The sequence below is a fragment of the Macaca fascicularis genome, chromosome 8 (genome assembly GCF_037993035.2).
Source record: "Macaca fascicularis isolate 582-1 chromosome 8, T2T-MFA8v1.1".
NCBI lineage: Eukaryota > Metazoa > Chordata > Mammalia > Primates > Cercopithecidae > Macaca > Macaca fascicularis.
Genome location: NC_088382.1, coordinates 95814293 through 95829882, shown reverse-complemented (window position 1 = coordinate 95829882; position 15590 = coordinate 95814293).

Here is a 15590-nt window from a genome sequence, read left to right as displayed (position 1 = left end):
ATTGCATAATGCTGAGGTTTGGGGTACAGATGATCCTGTCACTCAAGCAGTGAGCATAATACCTGGTAGGTAGTTTTTCAGCCCATGCCCTCCTCCCTCTCTTTCTGCTCTAGCAGTCTCCAGTGTCTATTGTTCCCATCTTTATGTCCATGTGTACTCCATGTTTAGCTTCCTCTTACAAATGGAACATGCAGTATTTGGTTTTCTGTTCCTGTGTTAAGTTGCTTAGGATAATGAACTCCAGCTGCATCCATATTGTTGCAGAGGACATGATTTCATTATTTTTATGGCTGCATAGTGTTCCATGGTGTATATATGTACCACGTTTTCTTTATTTAACCCACCTTTGATGGGCACCTATGTTGCCCAGGGCTGATGCCCACCTAGGTTGATTCAGTGTCTTTGCTCTTGTGACTAGTGCTGTGATAAACATGTGAGTCCATGTGTCTTTTTGGTAAACTAATTTATTTTCTTTCTGGTATATACCCAATAATGGGATTGCTGGGTTGAATGGTAGTTCTGTTTTAAGTTCTTTGAGAAATCTCCAAATTGTTTTCCAAAGTGGCTGAGCTAATTTACATTCTCATCAACAGTGTATAAGCATTTTCTTTTCTCTAAAACCTCACTCACATCTGTTATTTTTGTTTGTTTTTTAATAATAGCCATTCTGACTGGTGTGAGATAGTATCTCATTGTGGTTTTGATTTTCGTTTATCTGATGATTAGTGATCACGAGCATTCTTTTCTTATATTTGTTGGCTGCTTATACGTCTTCTTTTGAGAAGTACCTGTTCGTGTCTTTTGCCCACTTTTTAATGGGGTTACTTATTTTTCACTTGTTGATTTGTTTAGTTCCTTACAGATTGTGGATATTAGACCATTGTTGGATGCACAGTTTGTAAATATTTTCTCTCATTCTGTAGGTTGTCTGTTTACTCTATTGATAGTTTCTTTTGTTGTACAGAAGCTCTTTAATTAGTCCCCACTTGTAAACTTTTGTTTTCGTTGCAGTTGCTTTTGAGGACTTGGTCATAAATTCTTCCTTAAGGCTAACTTCCAGAATGGTGTAAGAATTAAAAAACAAACAAACAAACAAACAAAAAACAGACATCACAAATCAATAATGGCAGAACTGGGGGTAAAACAAAGATATTACAATTCCAGGTTTATGATGCATTTATGTTTTATTTTAAAATTGATTCATAAACTAAACATAATTTTGTTCAAATATGAGTTAACTATTCAATTTACCTTAGAGCTCTATTCTGAAATGGGGTTTATTCTTCTGGGGAAAAACTTCTACCTCTCTATTTCCACCATGAGACGGCAGGCTACTGAATAGTACACAATACAGGATCTTAGATACAAGTATCAGTGAAAAGAGCGGTGAATTGCAAAGTCAGCAAAGATAGGAGGTTGTAAGATTTGGGTGAGTGGAATTTACTTGGGGAGAATGAGGTCGTCACTTTCCCACTCCACTCTACTGCTAAAGCAATGAGATCCAGTCTAATGTCTCCTGAACCCTAAGATGTAACTTGCTTTGGCGATCTCACTTGTGTGGTGAGTAGAAAATGAGAAAATTTAATCCAGAGAACAGAGATTGATCACACAGCACATTTCAGTGTCATCATGTATCCAATATAGAAGGCTTTTCTGGGTATATGCAAAAGGCAGAAACAATAAAGGGAAAAAATGGAAAAATTTCTACATAAATATTTAAAATATCTATATGTTTAAAAATTACCATAAACAAAACTGAAATACAAGACTGGCAACATTTATTTTTGAGTCCCAGAGACTGAACCATCTGCTAAGAAGGGAGTATTCCTTTGGGCAGGACTGAATATACCAAAGAGTTAATATCTTTAATTTATAAACAGCACATTAATAAAGGAAAAAAAAAATTGACAAAGGGCAGATAGTTTTATTGTGAGGGTGGAGGGGAGAGTAACCCAAAAGAAAAATTGACAAAAAAGAGACAATTCACAAACAGGAGTATAAGTGGCCGAAAAATGTCAGGAGCAAAATTGAAACTTTCTAATAATCAAAGAAATGTAAATTCTAACTATCAGGTTTTATTGAATTCTTCATAAAATTGAAAAATTGGTATTACCGGTTGAGTTCCTCAGGAAGCAGGATGTTTAGTTAATTTTTAACTTTAATTTTAGTGTGTAGGACGTTTATTAGGGAGGGTCCTGGAATTAACACCTGTGGAAAGAGTGGCAGTAAGATTGGGCAGAGGGAGAACTTGAGCTCTGACGCAGACTCAAAGAAGGCCTCAGCCTACCCTGCAAGGAGCTCTGGAGTTGTGATGACCTTCAGAGTGACTGGAGACAAAGAGCTGGGCCTTTATACCTTCTGTATATCCGTCCTTAGACATGAGCTTAGGCATGACCTTGGGCGAGGCAATTTTCTTTAGCTGAGTCATTCCCAAAGAGGAACCAGCCAGGGGCTTACAGACGGTGGGGCAGTGGGAGCAGCCACCTCTGGGTGCAGGTAAGAAAGAAGAGCGATGCCTATAGAGAATTTAAAAACAATAACGAACTGCCTACAAAGTGGGTCTGCTTTTTAATACCACCATACACCACCAAGTCTAAACAATGTCAGTGATAAAATACTGTCTCTCCAAACTTTTGTTGGTCTAAGGTCAAAATAATTGAAATTACTGTGGAATTTAATAATATGTAGGTAAGCTTCACATTTGCACAGTTGTATTAGTCATGTGTGATACAGTGATATAAGAAGAAATATCTATCTGCATATCTATAGCTATATCTATCCAAATCTGCTACCTCTCTATATCTATCTATATCTGTATTTGCTATCTATATCTATATCAATAGATACAGATTTTTTCTAGCTATCTCTATCTATATTTATATCTATATCTATCTATATCAATCTATATCTATATCTGCTATCTATCTATATCTATTGATATGAATAGCTATATCTATATATTTGTTGCCAGGAACTGGGGACAGATATGTAGATATGCTTCTCAACTATATATGTCTATATCTATATCTGTCTATATGTACAGATATAGATAGATATAGCTCTAGTTGAGGAGCATCTGTATAGATATATTTATAGATATAGATATATTGGTCCCTGCCCTCAGTTCCTGGCGTAAAGCTCCTAAAACCCTCACAGACGGGGGTGCTATAAGTATTTTTTGTTCTAATATTTGTTCTAATAGTATTCGGTCTCTGACCCCAGTTTCTGACACAGAGCTCTTAAATCCCTTGAAATTTCTTGGGTGACAGGATCTTTTTTATTGTTCTAATGAGGCAGATCTTGGAGATTCCTCAAGAGCCTCAGGATGTGGGCTGTTGCCAGGGGAACCAACCATGTGATGAGAGGGGTGGAACTTTCAGTTCATTGGGTGCTTGTGAAAAATGAAGATGTTTGGCTTTCCCAGGCTGGTATTTTGAGAACAGTGTTCTCGAATTTGTGCTTTTTTTTTTTTTTTTTTTGAGACAGGGTCTTGCTCTGTTGCCCAGGCTGGAGTGCAGTGGTGCAGTCACAGATCACTACAGCCTCGACCTACTGGACTTAAGCCATCCTCCTGCCTCTCAGCCTTCCTAGTCACTAGAGCCATAGGTGCATGCCACTATGCCTGGCTATTTATTTATTTATTTATAATTTTTTGTAGAAATGAGGTCTCCCTATGTTGCCCAGGCTTAGAATTTCCATTTTTAACTAGCTCCCTGGGTTATTTTTACATTAAAATGAATTACTATTATTATTATTATTATTAGAAATGGATTCTCACTATGTTGCCCAGGCTGGTCTTGAACTCCTGGGCTCAAGTAATCCTCCCACCTTAGCCTGCCAAAGAACTGGGATTACAGGCATGAAGCAATGTGCCCAGACCCTGGTTTATGCACATTAAAGTTGTAGAACTGTTGATAATGGCTGGGATCAAGGGTGACAAAAATAACAATACACATATTGAACTAGTGAATACTTTTTTTTTTTTTTGAAACAGGGTTTGGCGCTGTCACCCAGGCTGGAGTGCAGTGGGGCAATCTTGGCTTACTGCATCCTCCCCATCCTGGGCTCAAGTGATCCTCCCACTGCAGCCTCCTGAATAGCTGGGACTCCAGGCTCGTGCCACCATGCCTGGCTAATTTTATTTTGTATTTTTTATAGAGATGAGGTTTTGCCATGTTGCCCAGGCTGGCCTCAAACTGCTGAGCTCAAGTGATCCTTCCGCTTTGGCCTCTCAAAATACTGGGATTACAGGCATAAGCCACCGTTTCCGGCCCCTGAATACTTTTATTTTTAAATTTTATTTATTTATTTATTTATTTATTTGAGACACGGTCTTGCTTTGTCACCCAGGTTGGAGTGCAGTGGTGCAACCATGGCTCACTGCAGCCTTGACCTCCTGGGCTCAACCAATCCTCCCACCTCAACCTCCTGAGTAGCTGGGACTACAGGCATACACCACCAAGCCCAGCTAATGTTTAAATTTTTTGTTGAGACAGGGTCTCGCTGTATTTCTCAGGCTGGTCTCAAACTCCTGGACACAAGTGATCCTCCTGCTTTGGCCTCCGAACGTGTTGGGATTATAGGCATGAGCCATGGCCCCCAATCTGTGAATGCTTTCAAATTCTGAATTTTATTTGACTCCTTATCTAAGCTATTTTCCTAGCAAATGATTATATAATCAACATTTTAAAAGGCCCAAACACATAGAGACAATCAATGATGCAATTTTAATAACCTGAGAGCTCTTTTTCTCTCAGAAATTTACTACTTCATTAGGGTACCCAACATGTATTTAGAAATTGAAGTAAATAAACCAAGAGCCAATGTCTTAAACAAAACAAAGAAAACATGAGATAGCATTTCAGAAAGAATACTTCACATAATGGAGGAACAAATTCTGGATCTAAACGTCCTGTGGTATTCCTGAAACTAAATGACCCCTGACAAATTTGAACACCAAACAAGTTGATAACAGGATGAAGATAATTAGGTCTTGAGAGCTTTCACAGTTGGCTTCAGCTTGACCATAGTCTTCTCTTGGGCAGTAGGGCTGTGTCCCACATTCCGAGGCTAATGTTTGGAAGGAAACTGTGACCTCCCATTTCAATCCACAGCAGGGTTTTCCAAAATGTTGCAGAAAGAAAATTGGTCACAGACTAACAGTTGGAGAGAAAAGTATGGTCAAAGGTGCAATTGATGGTGTTCTAGGAAGAAAACGCTATTTCCCTGGAGAGAAAGAATTGTGTGGAAATTATAGATATATGAGAAGTATCTTTCATAGATTGTGAAAATGCATAGAATCTACAAATCAAACAAGAACCAAGGTTCTTTACCCTGTTAACTTTTTAAAACCTTGTTTATCTTAAACATTGCAGCAAGGAAAGCCAGAGTACGTTTCAGTAAATAGTTAGGAAATGTTGATCTATTTAAATTAGAAATCAGTTTTGAAATGTTTGTGAAAACTTTGCAAAAATTCTTCAAATAAAAGTGCAGAACTGATTTTTACTTGTTAAAATGTTCATTTGAAAATAGTTTATCTAGATATTCAATGTTATTTTTTAAAATAATAATTACATTGAACACTTGATATCTATGGCATCCATGAAAATTGTGTCTTGCAAACCTCCTACTATGGGGAACACAGTTGATCGGGGGCCCCAGGGTCCGAGCTTTGAAATCCATCTTTGAGTTTGCATAACAGCTACACCACCCGTGAGCAGCTCCTCATCAGCTGTCTGAGTGTGGTGAAGATGCTACAGCTAATGTTTTTCTGACAGACAGGGGACTCCTTTCTCAGTTGACTTTGACTCAAGGACTCCCTGATGGCCTGCATAGCACTCCGAGACACTTTCTCTCAACCCTCTTCAGTGGCTTTCCTAGTCTTTCCCATCACTCTCTTTATTTTTTTTTTACATGAATATTATACCTAATAAAATCCTTGCCCATTTAGTCCTGTCTTGGCATCTGCTTCTTGGAAGATCTAGAATAACAGTATCTCGTTGGTAGCTTCTTCCCTCAGGATTATATTCTGATTGGAGGTTACAGTGGTTGAATTTGAGGCCCAGGAATAAAAATGCATTTTTTTTTTTTTCGTAAAAGAAAAAATCTACTATGAAACTGGAATCTGGACTACAGTGTTGGAAAGTTTAAAAATGTCTAACTGCTGACATGCCACTGGTATTTATTTAGTTTCTTTTTGTTTCCATTATCCTCTTACTTTGGATGATTTGGTCCTCTTTTTCATATTTATTTCTCTATCACCTAGTAACTGCACATTTTCCTTTCAAGATGTTTTACTTGAAATTGCATGAGTTAATAGTTATCTTTGGCCTTTAAAAAGTTTATGAAATGGAGGGAACATCCCCTGAAGAAATGAAACATAAATAAATATAAATAACTGATTATGGCAAAGTCAAAGAACTTAATTAAAAAAGCATAGATATAAATATATTTAAAAATAAATAAGCATACAGATACAGCCTCATAATAGTTTTTTAAACTTCTAAAATTTAAATATTATTAACTTATTTTTAGAGATGGGGTCTTTCCATGTTGCCCAAGCTGTTCTCAAACTCCTGGGCTCAAGCAATCCTCTTGCCTTAACCTCCCAAATTGCTGGGATAAGTGTCAGCCACCGTGCCCAGCAAGTCTGATAATAATGTTAATGTCATATGAGGGATGGGTGTGGTAGCTAGCTCCTGTAATCCGAGCACTTTGGGACACTGAGGTGGGAGGATCACTTGAGGTCAGGAGTTCAAGACCAGCCTGGCCAACATGGTGAAACCCTGTCTCTACCAAAAATACAAAAATTAGCTAGGTGTGGTGGTGTCTACCTGTAGTCCCAGCTACTCAGGAGGCTGAGGCGAGAGGATCCCCTGGGAGGCAGAGGTTGCAGTGATCTGAGATTGCACCACTGCATTACAGCGTGGATGACAGAGTGATACTCCCTCTCAATTAAAAAATATCTATCTATCTAGATATCTTTATCTATAGATATCTAAATATATCTATATATCATATGGGCTACAGACAATTAACAAACATTTATAGATTGAAGTCAGGTAGCATGATGCCTCCAGCTTTGTTCTTCTTGCCCAGGATTGTCTTGGCAATGTGGGTTCTTTTTTGGTTCCATATGAAGTTTACAGTAGTTTTTCCAATTCTGTGAAGAAAGTCAGTGGTAGCTTGATGGGGATAACATTGAATCTATAAATTACCTTGGGCAGTATGTCCATTTTCAGGATATTGATTCTTCCTATCCGTGAGCATGGAATATTTTTCCATTTGTTTGTGTTCTCTCTTATTTCCTTGAGCAGTGGTTTGCAGTTCTCCTTGAAGAGGTCCTTCACATCCCTTGTAAGTCGTATTCCTAGGTATTTTATTCTCTTTGTAGCAATTGTGAATGGGCGTTCACTCATGATTTGGCTCTCTGTTTGTCTGTTATTGGTGTATAGGAATGCTTGTGATTTTTGTACACTGATTTTGTATCCTGAGACTTTGCTGAAGTTGCTCATCAGCTTAAGGAAATTTTGGCTGAGACGACAGGATTTTCTAAATATACAATCATGTCATCTACAAACAGAGACAATTTGACTTCCTCTCTTCCTATCTGAATACCCTTCATTTCTTTCTCTTGCCTGATTGCCCTGGCCAGAACTTCCAATACTGTGTTAAATAGGAGTGGTGAGAGAGGGCATGGTTATCTTCTGCCAGTTTTCAAAGGGAATGCTTCTAGTTTTTGCCCATTCAGTATGATATTGGCTGTGAGTTTGTCATAAATAGCTCTTATTATTTTGAGATAAGTTCCATCGATACCTAGTTTATTGAGAGTTTTTAGCATGAAGGGGTGTTGAATTTTGTCGAAGGCCTTTTCTGCATCTATTGAGATACTCATGTGGTTTTTGTCATTGGTTCTGTTTATGTGATGGATTATGTTTATTGATTTGTGTATGTTGAATCAGCCTTGCATCCCAGGGATGAAGCCCACTTGATCATGGTGGATAAGCTTTTTGATGTGCTGCTGGATTTAGTTTGCCAGTATTTTATTGAGGATTTTCGCATCAATGTTCATCAGGGATATTGGCCTGAAATTTTCTTTTTTTTGTTGTGTCTCTGCCAGGTTTTGGTATCAGGATGATGCTAGCCTCATAAAATGAGTTAGGGAGGATTCCCTCTTTTTCTATTGTTTGGAATAGTTTCAGAAGGAATGGTACCAGCTCCTCTTTGTACTTCTGGTAGAATTCAGCTGTGAGTCCGTCTGGTCCTGGACTTTTTTCGGTTGGTAGGCTATTAATTGCTGCCTTAATTTCAGAACTTGTTATTGGTTTATTCAGTGATTCGACTTCTTCCTGGTTTAGACTTGGGAAGGTCTATGTGTCCAGGAATTTATCCATTTCTTCTAGATTTTCTAGTTTATTTGCATAGAGGTGTTTATAGTATTCTTTGATGGTAGTTTGCATTTCTGTGTGATCAGTGGTAATCTCCCCTATATCATTTTTTATTCCATCTATTTGATTCTTCCCTCTTTTCTTCTTTATTAGTCTGGCTAGCAGTCTATCTACTTTGTTGATCTTTTCAAAAAACTAGCTCCTGGATTCATTGATTTTTTGAGGGTTTTTTCATGTCTCTAATTCTTTCAGTTCTGCTCTGATCTTAGTTATTTCTTGTCTTTTGCTAGATTTTGAATTTGTTTGCTGTTGCTTCTCTAGTTCTTTTAATTTTAATGTTAAGGTATCAATTTTAGATCTTTCCTTCTTTCTCTTGTGGGCATTTAGTGCTATAAATTTTCCTTCAAACTGTACTACAAGGCTACAGTAACCAAAACAGCATAGTACTGGTACCAAAACGGATATATAGACCAATGGAACCCAACAGAGGCCTCAGAAATAACACCACACATCTACAACCATCTGATCTTTGACAAACCTGACACAAACAAGCAATGAGTAAAAGATTGCCTATTTAATAAATGGTGTTGGGAAAACTGAATAGCCATATGCAGAAAACTGAACCTGGACCCCTTCCTTACACCTTATACAAAAATCAACTCAAGATGGATCAAAGACTTAAACGTAAGTCCTAGGACCATAAAAGTCCTAGAAGAAAACCTGGGCAATACCATTCAGGACATAGGCATGGGCAAAGACTTCATGTCTAAAACACCAAAAGCAATGGCAACAAAAACCAAAATTGACAAATGGAATCCAGTTAAACTAAAGAGCTTCTGCTCTTTAGAAACTATCTTCAGAGTGAACAGGCAACCTACAGTATGGGAGAAAATTTTTGTAATCTATCCATTGGACAAAGGGCTAATATCCAGAATCTATAAGGAACTGAAAGAAATTTAAAGAAAAAAAACAACCAACCACATCAAAAAGTGGGCAAAGGATACGAACAGACACTTCTCAAAAGAAGATATTTACGCAGCCAACAGTCATGTGAAAAAATGGTCATCATCACTGGTCATCAGAGAAATGCAAATCAAAACCACAGTAAGATACCATCTGACACCAGTTAAAAGGGCAATCATTAAAAAGTCAGGAAACAACAGATGCTGGAGAGGATGTGGAGAAATAGGGATGCTTTTACATTGTTGGTGGGCATGTAAATTAGTTCAACCATTGTGGAAGAAAGTGTGGTGATTTCTCAAGGATCTAGAACTAGAAATACCATTTGACCTAGCAATCCCATTACTGGGTATATACCCAAAGGATTATAAATCCTTCTTCCATAAAGACACATTTACACATATGTTTACTGTGGCACCATTCACAATAGCAAAGACTTGGAACCAACCCAAATGTCCATCAATAGTAGACTGGATAAAGAAAATGTGGCACGTATACACTGTGGAATACTATGCTGCCATGAAAAAGGATGAGTTCATGTACTTTGTAGGGACATGGATGAAACTGGAAGCCATCACTTTCAGAAAACTAACACAGGAATAGAAAACAAAATAGCGCATGTTCTCACTCATAAGTGGGAGTTGAACAATGAGAACATATGGGCACAGGGAGGGGAACATCACAAACTGATGTCTGTCAGGGATTGGGAGGCTGGGGAGGGATAACATTAGGAGAAATACCTAACATAGGTGATGGGTTGATGGGTGCAGCAAACCACCATGGCACGTATATATCTATGTAATAAAACTGCACGTTCTGCTCATGTACCCCAGAACTTAAAGTATAATAAAAAAAATGTATAGAGATCATTCTTTGTTTGGAATACTTGGGTGGACACAAAGATTCAGGTTTCCAAGAGGCTTACTACCTAGTTATGATTAGAGTTGACCACATGAAAGAAAAAGTCATAGAAGCCCAGGCTTGGAAGGGATCTGAAGGTTCAAGTCCAATCACCCTTGTGCTTGAGTATCCTTTTCCTCAGCAAGGCCAAGAGATGCCCAGGCTGCTTAAACAGCTCCAGTGACAGACAGTCTGCAATTTCCTAAACATAGTGTTCATCTCTAGATTTATCTTTGACTTTCAAAATTCCTCTTTGAGTGTGGTTGCTGAAGCCTATAATCCCAGCACTTTGGGAGGCTGAGGCAGGAGGATCACTTGAGCCCAGGAGTTGGAGACTAGCCTGACCAATGTAGTGAGATCCTTTCTCAAAAAAAAAAAAAAATTTATCTCTGTAGTGAAATTTCACTCTTCAGTCCCAGTTCCATGACAGTAGAAGCCAGCCTCCATGACGGCTTCTCCAAATCCCCACCTCCTGGTAGCCACACCCCTGCGGAGTTTCCTCTCATATTAACAAGAGTTGCTCTGCGTGACCAATATCAGGTGGCAAAAGTGATGGCATGCCACTTCTGAGATTGAGTTAGGAGAGACCGAAGCTTCTGTTTGCATGTTCTCCTGCTCATTTGCTCAGGCACACTCACACTCCTCACTGGCTGTGGGGGACGCCAGCTGTCATGCTGCAAGGACACTCAGGCAGCCTATTGAGAAGCCCACGTGGTGAGGAGTGGAAGCCTTCTGCCAACAGCCAGCTGGGAACTGAGGCCTGCTGACAGTCACGTGCATGCACTTGGAAGGGGATTCAGTTCCTGTCAAGCCTTGTGATGACTATAGCCTCATCAGACAGCTTGGCTCCAACCTTCCTCCTGAAATCCTGAGCCAGATCTACCCTCTCAGATACTCAATCTTCAGAAAATGTGAGAAAACAAATGCTTGTTGTTTTAAAACTGTAACATTTTGGGGAAATTTGTTATGCAGCAATAGATGACTAATGCAACACCTTGAAGCCATTTCTTTATTTATTTTTGAGACATTGTCTATATCAAAAGAAAAAAAAGACATTGTCTGTATCAAAAAAAAAAAAAAAAGAAAAGAAAAAAAAATCAGCCAGGTGTAGTGATGTGCACCTGTAGTTCCAGGTACTCAGGAGGCTGAGGTGGGAAAATTGCTTGAACCCTGAGCCCGGAGGTCAATGCTGTGGTGAGCTGTGATCATATCATTGCACTCCAGCCTGGGTGACAGAAAGAGATATAGTCTGTAAAAAATAACAAATACAGAGTAAAAGAATTAAATGATTCCCAACAACCCTATGACATTTGTGTTACTATTATTTCAATTTCACAGATAAGAAAACTGAGACGACAGAGAGGTTAAATATCTTTCCTAAGGTCACAGAACTGGTAAGTGGTATACCAGGACTTGAACCTGAAAAGTCTCTTCTCAGAGCTGTCTCAGGAGGTTGCCATCAGGCTGCCGGCCAGAGCTGCAGTAGTCTCAAGGCTTGGCTGAGGTTGAGAATCAGTTCCTAGGATCACGCCCATAGTTGTCAGCAAGCCTCAGTTCTTTGCTCTCTGTCAGCTGGAGACCTCCATTCCTCATCATAGGAACTTATTTTATCAGTGACTTTTTAAAATGAGATCATGCTCTGTAGGCTTTTTTTTTTTTTTTTTTTTTTTTTTACCTTGCAACGTATTGTAACTGTTTTATCATGTAACTAAACATATTTCTAGCCATCATTTTTGAAGGTTTTGGATGCGAATTGCCAACTTGAAAAGGCAGAAATCCTTTAGGCAAATCAGCAAAACAGTGAAATACTCTATCACTTTATCTTTTTAAATTTATACACTAAAATAAGAAAACTTACTTTCCTGTTGTGCCTGGAGACTTCTTTGAGTCACTACTATAACAAAATGAAATTTGTGTTTTTACTGGACAGTAGAGATTTTTTTCTATCACTTATTACTATATACTAATTTTTTTTTGTAGTTTTAAGACAAAATTTATAAAACTTGAAAAAGCGAAATATTCTTTCTTTGGTGCTAAATATAAAGATATGCAAGTTAACATGAATTATTCATTAGTGTAGTGACAGAAAAATACTCCCAGTAATTCAAAAATTATGATTGACTTGTCTGACTTATTTAAGTCCTGTTTTTGTAAGGTGTTGTGATAGTGCAAAATAGTTTGGCAGGGTGGCAGGAAAGCGCTCACCATCTCCGAGTTTCACACAAAGCCATCCTACTCAGAGGCTCGTTATTATTTGTTTATGGGAAGAAAACTGTGAGAGTAGCTTTGCATTGTTGGTTTCACACGTCATGGTGTATGTGAAATTGGCTTAAAAGAGCCCCATGCCAGTTGTCATTATAAACACAGATCCTACACCTTGGGGAAAAGGCAGCTGATAAGCTGTATGCCTTCAAACTGATGTTTAAGGCAGGAGATCACTTTAGAGAAAATTAATCCCAGTAGGGGGGATCTAAAGAGACATAAAACTTGAAAAGCAACAACATTGAAGCTATTTCAAGCAGAACTAATGTCTAAATGAAGCAAGTTCTTCATTTTACCTGTTAAAAACGAAGGTTCTATCTTTTTAGCTGTAAGGTAAAGGGGGTTATAGTATTGTAGGGCTTCCCAGTGTATCACTTCCTTAGGGTATCCCTAGTTACTTGTTGTGTACTCTTTATGTTACTGGAGTATGATAAAAACTGATGACAGAATATCATGATTGTATTCTTTTCCATATTTTCCATCAATATTGTTCATCAAAGAAAGAAGTGAGTTTTGTCTAAATGTTAGTCTAAATCTGCAATGATTTTTTGATTTGGCATAGTTCCTTAAATCCTTGCAGTGGAATACTCTTTAGGGGTTGGATTATACTTTGTGAAGAATATCTCTCATAAACCAAGCCACTTAATTAAATCGCTGTATGAAATGTAAGTCAGAGAGTTATTCTAGGAAGCTGCTATAGTTTCAGAATCTCGATAGTCCAGGACACATTCTGAATTTAATTCTTTGTGTCTTCCTAATTCTTCTTTTTAAAAACTTCGTGTAGAGTAGAATCTGGCATCAGGTGACGGGAGCTATATATTACACATTATTAGGAAAGTTACAGTTGACTAGTAAGAATTTGTGACTTTTGAGAAATAAATGGCAGTTGAAGTATGATTTTTTTGTTGTTGTTAAAAAGGAGGTCCAATCTAATTACTCTTTATAATAGATACCATGTCACAGGACCATTTCCATTTATTAAGTTGCTTTAAGTGTCACAGGTAGCCACTTGTAAGCACTAAACACGTTGATATAAAAATAAAGCTTCATTTAAAGCTGGCCTTAAGTCTAAGTCTAGAGCTATTTTAACATTTTATTACTTTAATTAAGTTAAATATATAATTTAAAGAACTATGAAGAGTTAATTAATGGGTGAATAGCAAATGGTCCCAAACAATGCTTGCGTGGTCTCCATATAATCGAGCAATTGTACACAATAAAGAGAAATACATGCAGGAGAGTCTATGTATTTGGATATTTTTCTATACGTTACTTTATGAATTATTCTTTCTGAGACTAGTCATATCAAAAGGATATACTTATGACCATTTTAACATTTCAGAGCTTAGTGGAAGTCCTTGAAAGTAAAACTTTCAAGTGCACAGGTACTTACATTTTGTCTCCAGGCAAAGTATTTACATCAACAACACTTCTAGTTAATAGTTGGGGCTTTCCAAAAGAGAACTAATCAGTGGTTCTATTAATGTTTTCATTTTTAAAGGGCTTTAAAATCAGCGACTGTGTTTTCCAATTTTCAAGAAACACGGTTTAGGCTTAGCGGGAGGCTTGTGACAAAGCTTTCTCTGCTGTGCGGCCAGCCGCAGCCAGCACAGAAGAGGCTTCTGCAGCCTACTATGAAGGCCCTCATTGCTGGAAGAAGGCAGACAGGCAGAGGGACTGTGTCTGGTGTCTTCACTGCTGCCCAGGTTTAGGTTTTATAGTAGATGCTTCCTATATGCTGTGCGATCCTTATGCAAACAATCCTTACAACAGGCTCTCTGAGGAATGCATTTTGGTTTTTTCCTGAGCAGTACCTTAACATCTGACTTCAGTTTGTTCCCTTTGTTTCTGTCTTCCATTCTGTTTATACTATTAGGTTGATGCAAAAGTAATTGCAGCTTTTGCCTTTATTTATTTATTTATTTATTTATTTATTTATTTATTTTTGACATGGAGTCTCGCTTTGTCACCCAGGCTGGAATGCAGTGACGGGATCTCAACTCACTGCAACCTTTGCCTCCCAGGTTCAAGCAGTTCTCCTTCCTCAGCCTCTCAAGTAGCTGGGTCTACAGGCACGCACCACCAGGTCTAGCCAGTGTTTGTATTTTTTGTAGAGATGGAATTTCACCATGTTGGTCAGGGTGGTCTAGATCTCCTGACCTCGGGTGATCCACCTGCCTCGGCCTCCCAAAGTGCTGGGATTACAGGTGTGAGCCACTATGCCTGGCCTTGCCTTTACTTTTAATGGCAAAAACACAATTGCTTTTGCTCCAGCCTAATAAATAGCCTATTCTGCAAATTAATTCAAAAGCTCAAGACATGTAAGAACGAGTTGTTTACCTGCTTAAAATAAACCTTGTTTCCTTGTTTCTTAGTAGTTGGAAAATTCTGAGGGTTCTTTAGGAAGAAAAGTCCATTATTTGGTAGTTATGCTCTCTTTGCAGGATGAACTAATTTTCCCTCAGCTATATGCAAGCCATATTTTAAATTTTCCATCAAAATATAGCTCTGGGAAAATTCATGACTACTTTATTCATCACAGACATTCCTTGTTAAACCAAACTACAAATTAAATGAAATTAGAAAGGAAATTACACAAATTGAAGTAGCACTGGCCTGGAAATCAGGAAACAGCCTCCAGTTCCAGTTCTACAACTTGTGAGGCATGTGATCTTGATTTGCTTGATCGTGACTGGATTTCATTTCCCACACATCATTTTTGTGTGTGTGTGTGTGTGTGTGTGTGTGTATGAATGAATATAATTGACAAATGTCAATGAGGTCTAATCAATATAGTGATATAATCAATATACCTTTATCAAAATGATAAATATTTATAAGTATAATACTGTGTGTGTATAATTTATATACACACATTCACATACATGTATAATATATATAAATAACATAAGAATGAAATGTATAGAAAATGTAAAGTTACTATATATATTTATATATACACACACATATATATACACATACATATATACACACACACACACACACACACACACACACAGGTTTTCTCCTTGTATTTGCTTAGGGTGTTCGTCTGGGTTCTAAACATCTACTGTGGCCCTA